The 12,861-nt window shown below is 43.9% G+C and overlaps 9 non-coding genes across 9 annotated transcripts; 3 read left to right on the top strand and 6 right to left on the bottom strand.

Moving 5' to 3' along the window:
• Positions 1 to 1,924: 1,924 nt before the first annotated feature.
• Positions 1,925 to 1,997, top strand: trnam-cau (transfer RNA methionine (anticodon CAU)). The gene has a single exon. It is a non-coding gene; the product is annotated as a tRNA-Met (tRNA).
• Positions 1,998 to 2,568: 571 nt separating this feature from the next.
• trnam-cau (transfer RNA methionine (anticodon CAU)) lies at positions 2,569 to 2,641 on the top strand. Its single transcript has one exon. It is a non-coding gene; the product is annotated as a tRNA-Met (tRNA).
• Positions 2,642 to 3,179: 538 nt separating this feature from the next.
• On the top strand, positions 3,180 to 3,252 carry trnam-cau (transfer RNA methionine (anticodon CAU)). The gene has a single exon. It is a non-coding gene; the product is annotated as a tRNA-Met (tRNA).
• Positions 3,253 to 6,856: 3,604 nt separating this feature from the next.
• On the bottom strand, positions 6,857 to 6,929 carry trnak-cuu (transfer RNA lysine (anticodon CUU)). The gene has a single exon. It is a non-coding gene; the product is annotated as a tRNA-Lys (tRNA).
• A 717-nt stretch (positions 6,930 to 7,646) lies between these two features.
• On the bottom strand, positions 7,647 to 7,757 carry trnal-caa (transfer RNA leucine (anticodon CAA)). Its single transcript has 2 exons — positions 7,720 to 7,757; positions 7,647 to 7,692 (listed from the first exon to the last, which is right to left on the bottom strand). It is a non-coding gene; the product is annotated as a tRNA-Leu (tRNA).
• Positions 7,758 to 8,286: 529 nt separating this feature from the next.
• Positions 8,287 to 8,359, bottom strand: trnak-cuu (transfer RNA lysine (anticodon CUU)). Its single transcript has one exon. It is a non-coding gene; the product is annotated as a tRNA-Lys (tRNA).
• A 717-nt stretch (positions 8,360 to 9,076) lies between these two features.
• On the bottom strand, positions 9,077 to 9,187 carry trnal-caa (transfer RNA leucine (anticodon CAA)). Its single transcript has 2 exons — positions 9,150 to 9,187; positions 9,077 to 9,122 (listed from the first exon to the last, which is right to left on the bottom strand). It is a non-coding gene; the product is annotated as a tRNA-Leu (tRNA).
• A 2,086-nt stretch (positions 9,188 to 11,273) lies between these two features.
• On the bottom strand, positions 11,274 to 11,347 carry trnan-guu (transfer RNA asparagine (anticodon GUU)). Its single transcript has one exon. It is a non-coding gene; the product is annotated as a tRNA-Asn (tRNA).
• An 898-nt stretch (positions 11,348 to 12,245) lies between these two features.
• On the bottom strand, positions 12,246 to 12,319 carry trnan-guu (transfer RNA asparagine (anticodon GUU)). The gene has a single exon. It is a non-coding gene; the product is annotated as a tRNA-Asn (tRNA).
• Between the last annotated feature and the right edge of the window lie 542 nt (positions 12,320 to 12,861).

Raw genomic sequence — 12,861 nt, 5'->3', positions numbered from 1 at the left:
TTACGTGGAAGGGTTAGCACTTGCCCCTTAGCCACCACGTATTAGCCTCGCATGACAGGCTGCGCAAACAGCGCAATATCCACACAGGGAGCGCAGATTTGGACCTGTCTGTGTCCTACTATCAGTATTTGACAACCTCTAGCAATGGGATTGCGCTTCAAATGCCCCGGAGTTCCCCTTTAAGTGCAGTGTAATGCATGACTCAACCTGGAGGCTCCTCTGTCTTTTGTCAAAATTGCACAAGCAAAGTTAAAAAAGAACCTTTTTGTCATATTGCTATGAAAGTCACACACAAAACAAAAAAATTTCAAAAAGCCTGAGAGACCTAATGAGGGAACCTGGGAAAAAATTTGACATCAAACCTCTTTCTTTAACAAGTCAGACCAGGAAGTTATTGACTACTTGTTGTGTGCTACTTTACTTGTTACCTACTCAGCAGATATCAACCTTATGACAAACATAAAGAAATCGAACACACACTCTGATGATGGGGTGAGAGGTGGTAATGATCGAGGCCACGCCCACAGACAGCTACAGCAAGTCTCTGTGGCGCAATCGGCCAGCGCGTTCAGCTGTTAACCGAAAGGTTGGTGGTTCGAGCCCACCCAGGGGTGAGTGTGTGCACGAACAAATCTACCGGTGAGCTATAGGTTGTAGGTTGGGTAGCAAATCAAAAGATGTACAGGTTAATACCATCGCTCTTTTATGCTAGTCGTCCATTGTTCCGTCAACGCAAGCCGTATCCAACGCATTCAGTTAATTTTCAATGAAATCCGGCCGATCGTTGTCGCCGTGCTCGCAAAGCATGCTGGGATTCTGGCACGGCGAGCGGGGGACCTGCGGCACGTCAAAAAGTTGGGCTCGCTCGAAGTTTATGCAAATTTGCCACGGCAGACGTAGTGCGTTACCCAATGACAGTAGATCATGTAGTTTTTTTTCCCTTTGTTTATTCACCACTGAACATTTCGGGTATTGCTCATGTCATTGCTATTGCGGGCAAAATGAACAGCAGCAGTGGCCAGAATGGCTGTGCTAAAACGATTGTAGGCGAATAAACACACCTAAAACATCAGGCAATTGTGAGCATCTCCACTTTTGCAGTAAAGTAATGACCATCAAGGAATAGAGGTTCAATCCAGTGCATCAAATTCTTTCATGGGTAGAGGTGGAGTAGTGGATTAAACGTTATCAATAATTGTGATAGGCATTCATTTCAACAAAAGAACCAAATCACACCCATGGCCATGTTTTCACAACATGTCTTATTCATGTTTCATTTTCAAATCAGAGAAAAGGTGCAGGGACAGGTGATGCAGCGAGAAGGAGATCTCCTGTGTCGCATCAGCAGCACAATAGCAGCTCTCCTCGCTCGCAGATCCACATCCATGGTGCAATATGAAATAATGTTCCATTGCTGACGATTTATACACATTAATTTCCCTCCGAAACTCCGAAACTTCGGTTGATTAAAATCACAAGTTATTTACTTTCCCCCGGAGCCGTTCTACCGTATGTTCTATCTACAACTCCGTATACACGCCCACTGTAGTAGCAACACGGTGACACTAGGCATCCAATCCGGCGAGTTAAGTTGACGTGACGGAACAATGGACGATTATCGTTAGAGATGCCTTGCAATCAGATATTTGTCGTCTTTCAGTTTCTTCTTCCTTTATTATCTACTTAAACTTGTCATGTCAGACACATTTTTCTTCGGTTTTGCCGTTCTCGCCCCCCATAGATGTCACAGGGGGCTGCAGATTAGAAGATCTTATTTCCTACCATCCACTTATTTGATTGCCATGCAATCCATGTGAGCTGGGCAAGTGGGCATCACATACCTTTAGCAAAGTCTGCAGGACCAATGAATGGGTGTGTGAAAGTGCGCCTAGGCTGACAATACATGCATATTTATGTTTTGCAGGCCTCGTTGGCGCAGTAGGCAGCGCGTCAGTCTCATAATCTGAAGGTCGTGAGTTCGACCCTCACACGGGGCAGGTGTTTTGATGTGGTGTTTATAGCACTTCACCTCAGTTACAGCTGGAAACTTGTTGGGCACAAGTGTCTCTGATTGCTCTCTGTTGGAGCTGCAGAAAGCCCACTCGGAAGCTCACTCACTACAAAGTGTGGAAAGTGTCAAACGCAACTTATGGGCATTCGAACCATCTCTCTTTTAGAAAAGCAAGTGGCATCCTGGCCAAGACCCATGACAAAGGATAGGAAGTTCATCACGCTAACATAATAGAATACGCTGTGTGACAAAAGCACCTTTGCAGACTCTCCTTCTCTTGACATAGACTGACATGGGACAATTCAGTCAAGTTTATCCCACGTGAAACTACCTCTTTTGCAACTTTCCATAAACTTTCAAAATGAGAATGAAAGCCAGATAAAGAAACTTGTGAGTTGATTGTTTAACCTCTAGTCCAGACAACAGGTCTTTTGAACAAGTAGCTACGTGCTCAACAAGCCATGTCATCACATATTTTAGCAAAGTCTGCAGGACCAATGAATGGGTGTGGGAAAGTGAGCCTAGGATGACAATACATGCATATTTCTGTTTTGCAGGCCTCGTTGGCGCAGTAGGCAGCGCGTCAGTCTCATAATCTGAAGGTCGTGAGTTCGACCCTCACACGGGGCAGGTGTTTTGGTGTGTTTATAGCACTTCACCTCAGTAACAGCTGGAAACTTGGCTCCGATTGCTCTCTGTTGGAGCTGCAGAAAGCCCACTCGGAAGCTCAGTCACTCCAAAGTGTGGAAGGTGTCAAACACAAGTTATGGGGTTTCGAACCATCTCTTTTTTTTAAAAGCATTGCAATCAGATCTTTGTCGCCTTGTGTCAAACCCAAGTTATGGGGATTCAAACCATCGCTCTTTTAGAGATGCCTTGCAATCAGATCTTTGTCGCCTTTCAGTTTCTGCTTCCTTTATTATCTACTTAAACTTGTCAAGTCAGACACATTTTTCTTCGGTTTTGCCGTTCTCGCCCCCCATAGGTGTCACAGGGGGCTGCAGATTAGAAGATTTTATTTCCTACCATCCACTTATTTGATTGCCATGCAATCCATGTGAGCTGGGCAAGTGGGCATCACATACCTTTTGCAAAGTCTGCAGGACCAATGAATGGGTGTGTGAAAGTGAGCCTAGGCTGACAATACATGCATGTTTATGATTTTCAGGCCTCGTTGGCGCAGTAGGCAGCGCGTCAGTCTCATAATCTGAAGGTCGTGAGTTCGACCCTCACACGGGGCAGTTGTTTTGATGTGTTTATAGCACTTCACCTCAGTTACAGCTGGAAACTTGCTGGGCACAGGTGTCTCCGATTATTCTCTGTTGGAGCTGCAGAAAGCCCACTCGGAAGCTCAGTCACTCCAAAGTGTGGAAGGTGTCAAACACAACTTATGGGGTTTCGAACCATCTTTTTTTTTTTTTTAAAGCATTGCAATCAGATCTTTGTCGCCTTGTGTCAAACCCAAGTTATGGGGATTCGAACCATGTCTCTTTCAGAAAAGCAAGTTGCACCCTGGCCAAGACCCATGACAAAGGATAGGAAGTTCATCACGCTAACATAATAGAATACACTGTGTGACAAAAGCACCTTTGCAGACTCTCCTTCTCTTGACATAGACTGACATGGGACACATTTTTCTTCGGCTTTGCCGTTCTCTCCCCCCATAGGTTAGAAGATCTTATTTCCTACCATCCACTTATTTGATTGCCATGCAATCCATGTGAGCTGGGCAAGTGGCTATCACATACCTTTAGCAAAGTCTGCAGGACCAATGAATGGGTGTGGGAAAGTGAGCCTAGGCTGACAATACATGCACGTTTATGATTTTTAAGCCTCGTTGGCGCTACCTCGCTCACGTTAGTCTAAATCTCACCTCCAATAGGCTTTGCACTTCTCCATTCTCACATTGAACGGTTTAGCCAATGTCACACCGACTCACAATGAACCGAGCCTATCAACGCCCGAGCTCACAATGGAACTCGGCCAATCAAGGTGAAGCCCTAACTTGGAGTTAATTTCCCATCCCCTCCTGCTCCCGCTCCCCCTCCTCCAACAAAACCAACAAAAAAACAAATTAAAGATTTTGTTTTCGTTAGGTTAGAGGATTATAAAAGTTAGCCGTTACAGAAGAGGGATTTTTCATCAAGCCGTTGTCTCTGCCGACTTAAAAAAACAGTCTTACAGTAAGTATCAAGTTATATTGTTTCTTATATATCCCTCCATTCAAACAAACGTCCTATTACAGTTTTTCTCTATTGGTTTGGCTCATTTCTTGAAACAGAAATTACATTCTCAAAACTCTAAGATCATTTGGCATAACACTCTTATAGTTCAGCACAACACCATAGCTAACCTGCAAAAGCACATATCTCTCCCAAAACTGTTCACCCATGCTTCAGACCTGATTTCTTTCCCATGAAAAGAGTCAGTGCCACCCAAATTGCAAAGATCTTTCTCAGTTGCCTAGGCTCATTTCTTGAAACAGACCGAACGTTTTCAACACTCTTTAGTACTTTTTGCTAAACTAAACTGAATGGTTCAGCAAAACACCATGGTTCACCAGCAAAAGCTCATATCTCCCCCTAAACAGTTCAGCCATGTGTCAAAATGAAGTTTCTTTCTCATTCAAATAGTCAGTACCCCCAAAATGCATTGTCCTTTTGGCATTGTGTGAGCACTACAAGTCAAAATGTTTAGATGTGTTGTCACTATGGCATAGGACTACCTAACAGAATACAATAGTGTATAAAACTGAAGGAAAAACGTTTCACAGTAAGAGTAGCCTCAAAGCACACACAATACACTCATACCAACCATTTTTATTCACACAAATACTGTGAAGTACGTAACTTCCATACAGTATAGTATTGTAGAAGGAAAAGAAAAATATACATAGCACACATATACTGTAATATAAACACAAACAAAAAACAAGCAAAATTATGTGGCTATGAATGATGACATGATCTATAATTATGGCCCGAATTTCATCTGGGACAGCACGGTGTCTTCGTGCTCCTCGGCCTCTTCCCTCTATTCCACCACTGCGCATCCTCACTCCTCCTTTTCTTCTTCTTCTTCTTCTTCTGCTGGTGAGAGGAGTGTGAGTGGAAGAGCTGAGAAAAAGGCTAAGTGTAAAGGTGGTTTTTCTACCCATTATTCGCTATCCTTGTTTTCTCTGTTAAATGTTTCATTAGTTGTGTTAGTTCTGCGTACATTGTGTAGTCTTGTGAGGTTAATTTCGAGGTTTTTTTCGCATTTGTTTGGTGCGCTTCCCGGCCGCAATGGCGTCTGGCGGCTTCTCCATGCTGTCCCGGAAGCACGGCATCAGAGTCGGTGCCGGCTCTCTGTGCAGCGTGGAGGAAGTGGCGCTGGCCGTGGGGCTGGTTATCGGGCACGGTTCGGTAAAGTCCGCTGCCCGCATGAACAGTGCGGTGGTTTTATTTCTAGCGAAGGTGGAGCAGGTGCACAGCCTGGTGGAGGCGGGCATCACCAGGGGCGCCGCCAGGCGGGGAAAGGTGATAACGTTTCTAAGGGCCCAGCGGCCTGGGGGGCCCTCGGAGGTAGTGATAATATAATATTAATATTATTGCCCATTCTTAGAATTTTCTAATGAATTACAACATTTTTAAAGGAAAATAAACTAATTAAACACAGTTTTCGATTTCAATAACTTTTCTTTAGTTCTTTGGCTTATTGACATTTACTCGGCCCTCCCCCTCTTGCAAAATGGTGCGGTCCAGTTCTGATCAAATTGTAGTTGAACGCATCTGAAATGCAGGCAGGTGTACGGAGCGGCTGTCTGAAACACATGATGGACAGTGAGCTGACTGAAATAATCTAGAATGAAGTCGGGTTATCAGAAGCGGAAGGACAGACGGGAGAAAGACGAGAGGGCCAGTAGAGGCAGGCAACTGATCACTCAGTTTTTCTCAAAGAAAGGTAAGTTCACTCACTGACTTTGAGCTTTCAAACACTAGATGTTAGCGAATGGTAGGCTAACATATTAATATACATCTAACTTGGATGTATAACTGAAACCTGCATGCTTTAACCTTTTCCTGTATTAACTTATCTTGCATTCATCACTGATACAGAGCCAGGCTCCACATCAGGCAATGTTGCAGCGGCCAGTGACACCACCACTGCTGAAGTGCAGGAGGACAGGACGAGGACCAGCAGTGAAGATGGTGAGAAAGTAGCAAAGAGTACCATGTCACTTTAAAATTGATTCACAATAAGATGTTTCCCTTCTTTTAAGGGTTACACTTTTACAGCTAAGTATGGAGTCAATTTGATTGCATGCATAACTGTAACTTGCATGCATTTAACTTTTCTATGCATTAACGTCCGTGCATCACTAACCTGCATGCTTTAACTAAACTCCATTTGAATCCATGATACAGAACCAAGCCCCTCATCAGGCCATGGTGACGACAACAGGGCCAGTACCAGCAGTGCAGATGACAGCGCAGCACAGAGTAAGGAGCAAGAGCAGGAGGGGGCAGGGTTAATGGACATTTGCCAGTCTGAAAGTGAGGATCTACTTTTAAATGATCCAGGGCTGTGGCCAGTAAAGCTCATGGACAGTGACAGAACTGGTGTTGTCAGGAAATTGGCTACTACAGAGTCAAAGCAATTCTGAAGGGAAATCTTTTCCAGAGTACTTGAGGTACACAAAGGCAGCAAATGGCAGGGAAAGAATGTTTTTTATTCATATTGTGCATTTCAGGAGGTTTGTGATCATTCAAAGAGGCACCACTGAGGACGCTGTGATGGTGGTAACAGAGCTGAACTTTGACTTTAAGTGCTGGATCAAACATCTGTTGATTATTGAAACTACTACATCCAACGTGGGGCTCGAATCCACGCGCCTGAGATTAAGAGTCTCATGCTCTACCGACTGAGCTAGCCGGGCTATTCACATTTTATAAAACATGCCTTCTGGAAAAAAAAAGAAGAGATAAAAAAAGCCAAAGTCAACTTTCAGAGATTTCGAATGACATGGGAACACATTCCTCCCTTTTCAACCTCTACCTACTCCACTCGACTGGATCCCACTCAGCTGTTAGGGTTTTCCAAGAGGTAATACCACCTGGCACAAGGTGGAACATTTTTAGCACCTACTCGGTCGGGGTCGAGTTGAGTCCAGCCGAAAATGTGACATTTACAGACTGCAGGCAACTGATTGGCCAGGGAGTGATGTCACTGGATGAGTCATGAAAGCCACTCCTTAACAAGAACCCGGCAACAGCAACAGTTGGATTTGATGTATTCTGTGATCGTCAACGAGGTGGATTGCTAGACGCAAAGACATAGACCAAGTAGCAGGTATAGCTTCACCTTGATGTCCTAAATTGTTGTGTCATGTTTTGTCCAATAAAAGTGACATCACAGGACTTTTGGACCTCCTTGCTATAACGACCCCACCCACATTGAGGTGGTTGTGAGTAAGTACGAGTGGAAAAGAGCTTAATGTAGCAGGAGAACTGCCTCATCGCACAGCAGAATTGTGTATGTTGATGGGAGGAACTGAAGGCCCGTCTTCAGAGATAAATGCCCTTTTTCACCATGGCCTGACATGGCTTTCTTTACGGTCTTCTAATAAGAAAGTAAGATTTAAGCAAGAAATTAGTGTCAGGAGCTGGATTTGAACCCACGCCTCCTTTTGGAGACCAGAAGTCCCTGTCCTAAGGAAGGAATAAAGCCTTGAGTCTGGCACCTTAGACCACTCGGCCATCTTGACACCATTACTTCCCTGCCTGTGTAAAATATGAGAAACGTGAACCAAAATGCAAAACGCTACTCCACTTGACTAAATTCGACTCGGGTTTTAGGGTTTTCCATGAGGTAGTAACAGCTGGTAGCAGCTACATTTTTAGCACCTACACGGCAGGGATTCGAGTTGAGTCCAGCCGAAAATGTGACGTCTACAGACTGCAGGCCACTGATTGGCCAGGGAGTGATGTCACTGGATGAGTAATGAAAGCAAGAGAGGGCCAGAGGCCATGGGTTGTTATTCAGATTTTCCTTCTTTTGTTTTAAAGTGAATGATCATACTTGAGCAAACGGGGAATACAGAAATGACATGAGCCCAAAGAAAGGTCAAAGTAATGCTCTTGCACAAGTTTGAATGTTTTTTACTCATATTGTGCATTTCAGGAGGTTTGTGATCATTCAAAGAGGCACCACTGAGGACGCTGTGATGGTGGTAACAGAGCTGAACTTTGACTTTAAGTGCTGGATCAAACATCTGTTGATTATTGAAACTACTACATCCAACGTGGGGCTCGAATCCACGCGCCTGAGATTAAGAGTCTCATGCTCTACCGACTGAGCTAGCCGGGCTATTCACATTTTATAAAACATGCCTTCTGGAAAAAAAAAGAAGAGATAAAAAAAGCCAAAGTCAACTTTCAGAGATTTCGAATGACATGGGAACACATTCCTCCCTTTTCAACCTCTACCTACTCCACTCGACTGGATCCCACTCAGCTGTTAGGGTTTTCCAAGAGGTAATACCACCTGGCACAAGGTGGAACATTTTTAGCACCTACTCGGTCGGGGTCGAGTTGAGTCCAGCCGAAAATGTGACATTTACAGACTGCAGGCAACTGATTGGCCAGGGAGTGATGTCACTGGATGAGTCATGAAAGCCACTCCTTAACAAGAACCCGGCAACAGCAACAGTTGGATTTGATGTATTCTGTGATCGTCAACGAGGTGGATTGCTAGACGCAAAGACATAGACCAAGTAGCAGGTATAGCTTCACCTTGATGTCCTAAATTGTTGTGTCATGTTTTGTCCAATAAAAGTGACATCACAGGACTTTTGGACCTCCTTGCTATAACGACCCCACCCACATTGAGGTGGTTGTGAGTAAGTACGAGTGGAAAAGAGCTTAATGTAGCAGGAGAACTGCCTCATCGCACAGCAGAATTGTGTATGTTGATGGGAGGAACTGAAGGCCCGTCTTCAGAGATAAATGCCCTTTTTCACCATGGCCTGACATGGCTTTCTTTACGGTCTTCTAATAAGAAAGTAAGATTTAAGCAAGAAATTAGTGTCAGGAGCTGGATTTGAACCCACGCCTCCTTTTGGAGACCAGAAGTCCCTGTCCTAAGGAAGGAATAAAGCCTTGAGTCTGGCACCTTAGACCACTCGGCCATCTTGACACCATTACTTCCCTGCCTGTGTAAAATATGAGAAACGTGAACCAAAATGCAAAACGCTACTCCACTTGACTAAATTCGACTCGGGTTTTAGGGTTTTCCATGAGGTAGTAACAGCTGGTAGCAGCTACATTTTTAGCACCTACACGGCAGGGATTCGAGTTGAGTCCAGCCGAAAATGTGACGTCTACAGACTGCAGGCCACTGATTGGCCAGGGAGTGATGTCACTGGATGAGTAATGAAAGCAAGAGAGGGCCAGAGGCCATGGGTTGTTATTCAGATTTTCCTTCTTTTGTTTTAAAGTGAATGATCATACTTGAGCAAACGGGGAATACAGAAATGACATGAGCCCAAAGAAAGGTCAAAGTAATGCTCTTGCACAAGTTTGAATGTTTTTTACTCATATTGTGCATTTCAGGAGGTTTGTGATCATTCAAAGAGGCACCACTGAGGACGCTGTGATGGTGGTAACAGAGCTGAACTTTGACTTTAAGTGCTGGATCAAACATCTGTTGGCCGTACCTCCTCACGCCATATCCTGATCCAGGAACAAGGGCATGTGCACATGCACATGCACATGCACATGCACATGCACATGCACATGCACATGCACATGCACATGCACATGCACATGCACATGCTAAAACAAGGGCACGGATAGAAATGACCTTTGGCCAAATTAAATACAGGTTCATTGCTTAAAATTCTCAAGCACCATAGCTGACTTCTGACAGAGCCATCTTAAATTAATAGTATACTTCATATTTTATACATTTTGTCTTGTGGACAACTTTTCAGGCTGAAGTCTGAGTCCCTGCAGGTTCTGGTGCCTGAAAGGACTCAGTTTCTCCTGACACAGTGAGGGACCTATACAGGGACACATATTTCCTTTGATCCTTATTGTTGTGACCTTTTACTTAGAACTTCTTTTCATAAGTTAGCATTGACACAGTAGCAGTTTAAGTCAGAGCAAGTGTAAGAAGGCTAAATGGACAGAGATGATTTATAACTTTCCACACGTTTAGCTCATTGCACCCCACTGTGAATATAAATGTAAAAAACACATTTCTAACACTTTGCATGAATCGTACAATAATGACAAGTTTGAGTTCAAGTTGTGTTGAATTGTTTAATTATTATTACATGTTTCTCAAGCTGTGGAGAGAAAACAGAATTAAATACAGTTCACAACACGAAATTCTCCTTTATCTGAATTTATACTAACATCCCTCTCCAGTTTCATAATCTCTAGCTTGATCTTTTTTATTTTCAGTTTCTTCCATATCTAGTTTGGTGCTCTCTTTATTTGACAAACACATTTCTTCAAAGGCTACTTACCACTCTGAAATATTTTCCTGTGCTTTACCTTCACCTGCTGACAGGTACGCTTTTGGCTGTTAAGATAGCTCCTGTTGAGATGTAACAGTGAAAAAATTAATATGTGGGTCACACACTCACGATAATATAGTCACAAAGTATGATGATGCGTGTCGATTATTGGGTTATTAATAAAGTGAGCAGGGCCAGTATACTTGTGCTGTACATCTCATACAGAGACAATTCAACATGCTTTATGTAAACACATTATAACACAAAGAGGAGAGCATAAATACATGAGGACAGTAAAATAAATGTCTAACAATTGAAACTTTCAGAACTTAGGCGTTTAGTCTGTCTGCAGTTGTTAGTCATGCCGTTTCTTCGCTTTTTTGATCGCAGCTGTATTACCATTTCTGGTGATGACACTTTTAAAATCCTCATACAGCTCCATCAGCATTATTTATTCAGCTGCCGAAAAAATTAGAGCTGTTGTCTTGCTCTCCTTTTCTGCCATCTCCATTTTTCCACCATCCACTCGTTAGGGCTTCTTACGTTCCTCGTGCACTCGCACTAAGCTAGGCTATGTAAGCTCGCTTGGATTAGCCTCGCTGAGATGTAGCTGAAATGTCTTTGTGGAGCAACTTGAGGCTTAATTGGGAGAGGGTGCTAGTTCAAGCGACGATTTCTGGCTATAGCCTGGCTTTCTTTAGCTACTTTCGAGGAATACCCCCCTGGTTGTTGACCAGTGGATTTGTTGGTATACACACTCGTCCCTGGGTGGGCTTGAACCACCAACCTTTCGATTAACAGCCGAACGCGCTGGCCGATTGCGCCACAGAGACTTGCTGTAGTTGTCTGTGGGCGTGGCCTCGATCATTACCACCTCTCATCCCTTCATTAGAGTATGTGTTCGATTTATTTATGTTTTTCATAAGGTTGATATCTGCTGTGTAGGTAACAAGTAAAGTAGCACACAACAAGTAGTCAATAACTTCCTGGTCTGACTTGTTAAAGAAAGAGATTTAATGTCAAATTGTTTCCCAAGTGCCCTCATTTGGTCTCTCAGCCTTTTTGAATTTTTTCTTGTTTGTGTGTGACTTTCATAGCAATATGACAAAAAGGTTGTTTTTTCACTTTGCATGTGCAATTTTGACAAAAGACAGAGGAGCCTCCAGGTTGAGTCATGCATTACACTGCACTTAACAGGTCACCCTTGGAGAAATATTTTGCCAAGGAGCGTGTATAATGCGTAAGGAGAGCGTTTTGGCAGCAGAATGTTTACTTTAACTCACGTAATACGCATAAGTCAGAACTTCCCTGGGTGGGCTTGAACCACCAACCTTTCGGTTAACAGCCGAACGCGCTAACCCATTGCTCAACAGAGACTCTGCCTGGCTTTTGTTGGCAGTGGGCGTGGCTTCGAGCTTGACTGCTCCCTCATGGCGGTAGATGCAAGCGTTCTGTATTTTTATGTGATGAGACTCGAGTGAACTGCTGCTGATCTATGTCAAACTTGAACCAAAAAGTAGGAGGTGCTATACAGCAAGATTACCAGTTACAATACAATTGTAATATCTCTCATCAAACAGCTCAGAATGCCTTGGCACCTTAACTCTTCTCAACCAAATGACTTAAAGGATAACTTGTGGATTCAGTGGGACAAGTTACCCATTACAGCTATCGATTTGCTACCAAACCTACAACTGGTTGCTGACCTGTAGATTTGTTGGTACACACACTCGTCCCTGGGTGGGCTTGAACCACCAACCTTTCGGTTAACAGCCGAACGCGCTGGCCTATTGCGCCACAGAGACTTGCTGTAGCTGTCTGTGGGCGTGGCCTCGATCACTACCACCTCTCATCCCTTCATTAGAGTATGTGTTCGATTAATTAATGTTTGTCATAAGGTTGATATCTGCTGTGTAGGTAACAAGTAAAGTAGCACACAACAAGTAGTCAATAACTTCCTGCTCTGACTTGTTAAAGCTGTGGTCTGCAACTTTTTTTTAGTCATATTAGCTTGAACTGTCATGGGATTCTGGAAGTAGAATATTAAATAGTCTGTTTAGGAAAAATAACGAAATCTGTAGCTCCCTCTGAAGCCTGTAATCATGCTTGCAAAAACCGAGCGCTCCCGACTGTTTTTAACCAATCAAGTTAGGGTGGAGGAATCCTACCTGTCAATCACAGCTTGTGCACACGCTGCTGAGCGTGAGTCATCACACAGCTTGTGTGCGCTCACACTGGTGTGAACTTACGTGCACAACCTCGTCCACAGAGGGGGAGGGGTTTGGGGGGCGATTCGGAGCTTGTTAGAGGTTCGGGGAGGGACCTGAAAGTTGTATCAGTTCGAATT

The sequence above is a fragment of the Odontesthes bonariensis genome, chromosome 8 (genome assembly GCF_027942865.1).
Source record: "Odontesthes bonariensis isolate fOdoBon6 chromosome 8, fOdoBon6.hap1, whole genome shotgun sequence".
NCBI classification, from domain to species: Eukaryota; Metazoa; Chordata; class Actinopteri; order Atheriniformes; family Atherinopsidae; genus Odontesthes; species Odontesthes bonariensis.
This window is presented reverse-complemented; position numbering and strand designations above follow the sequence as displayed.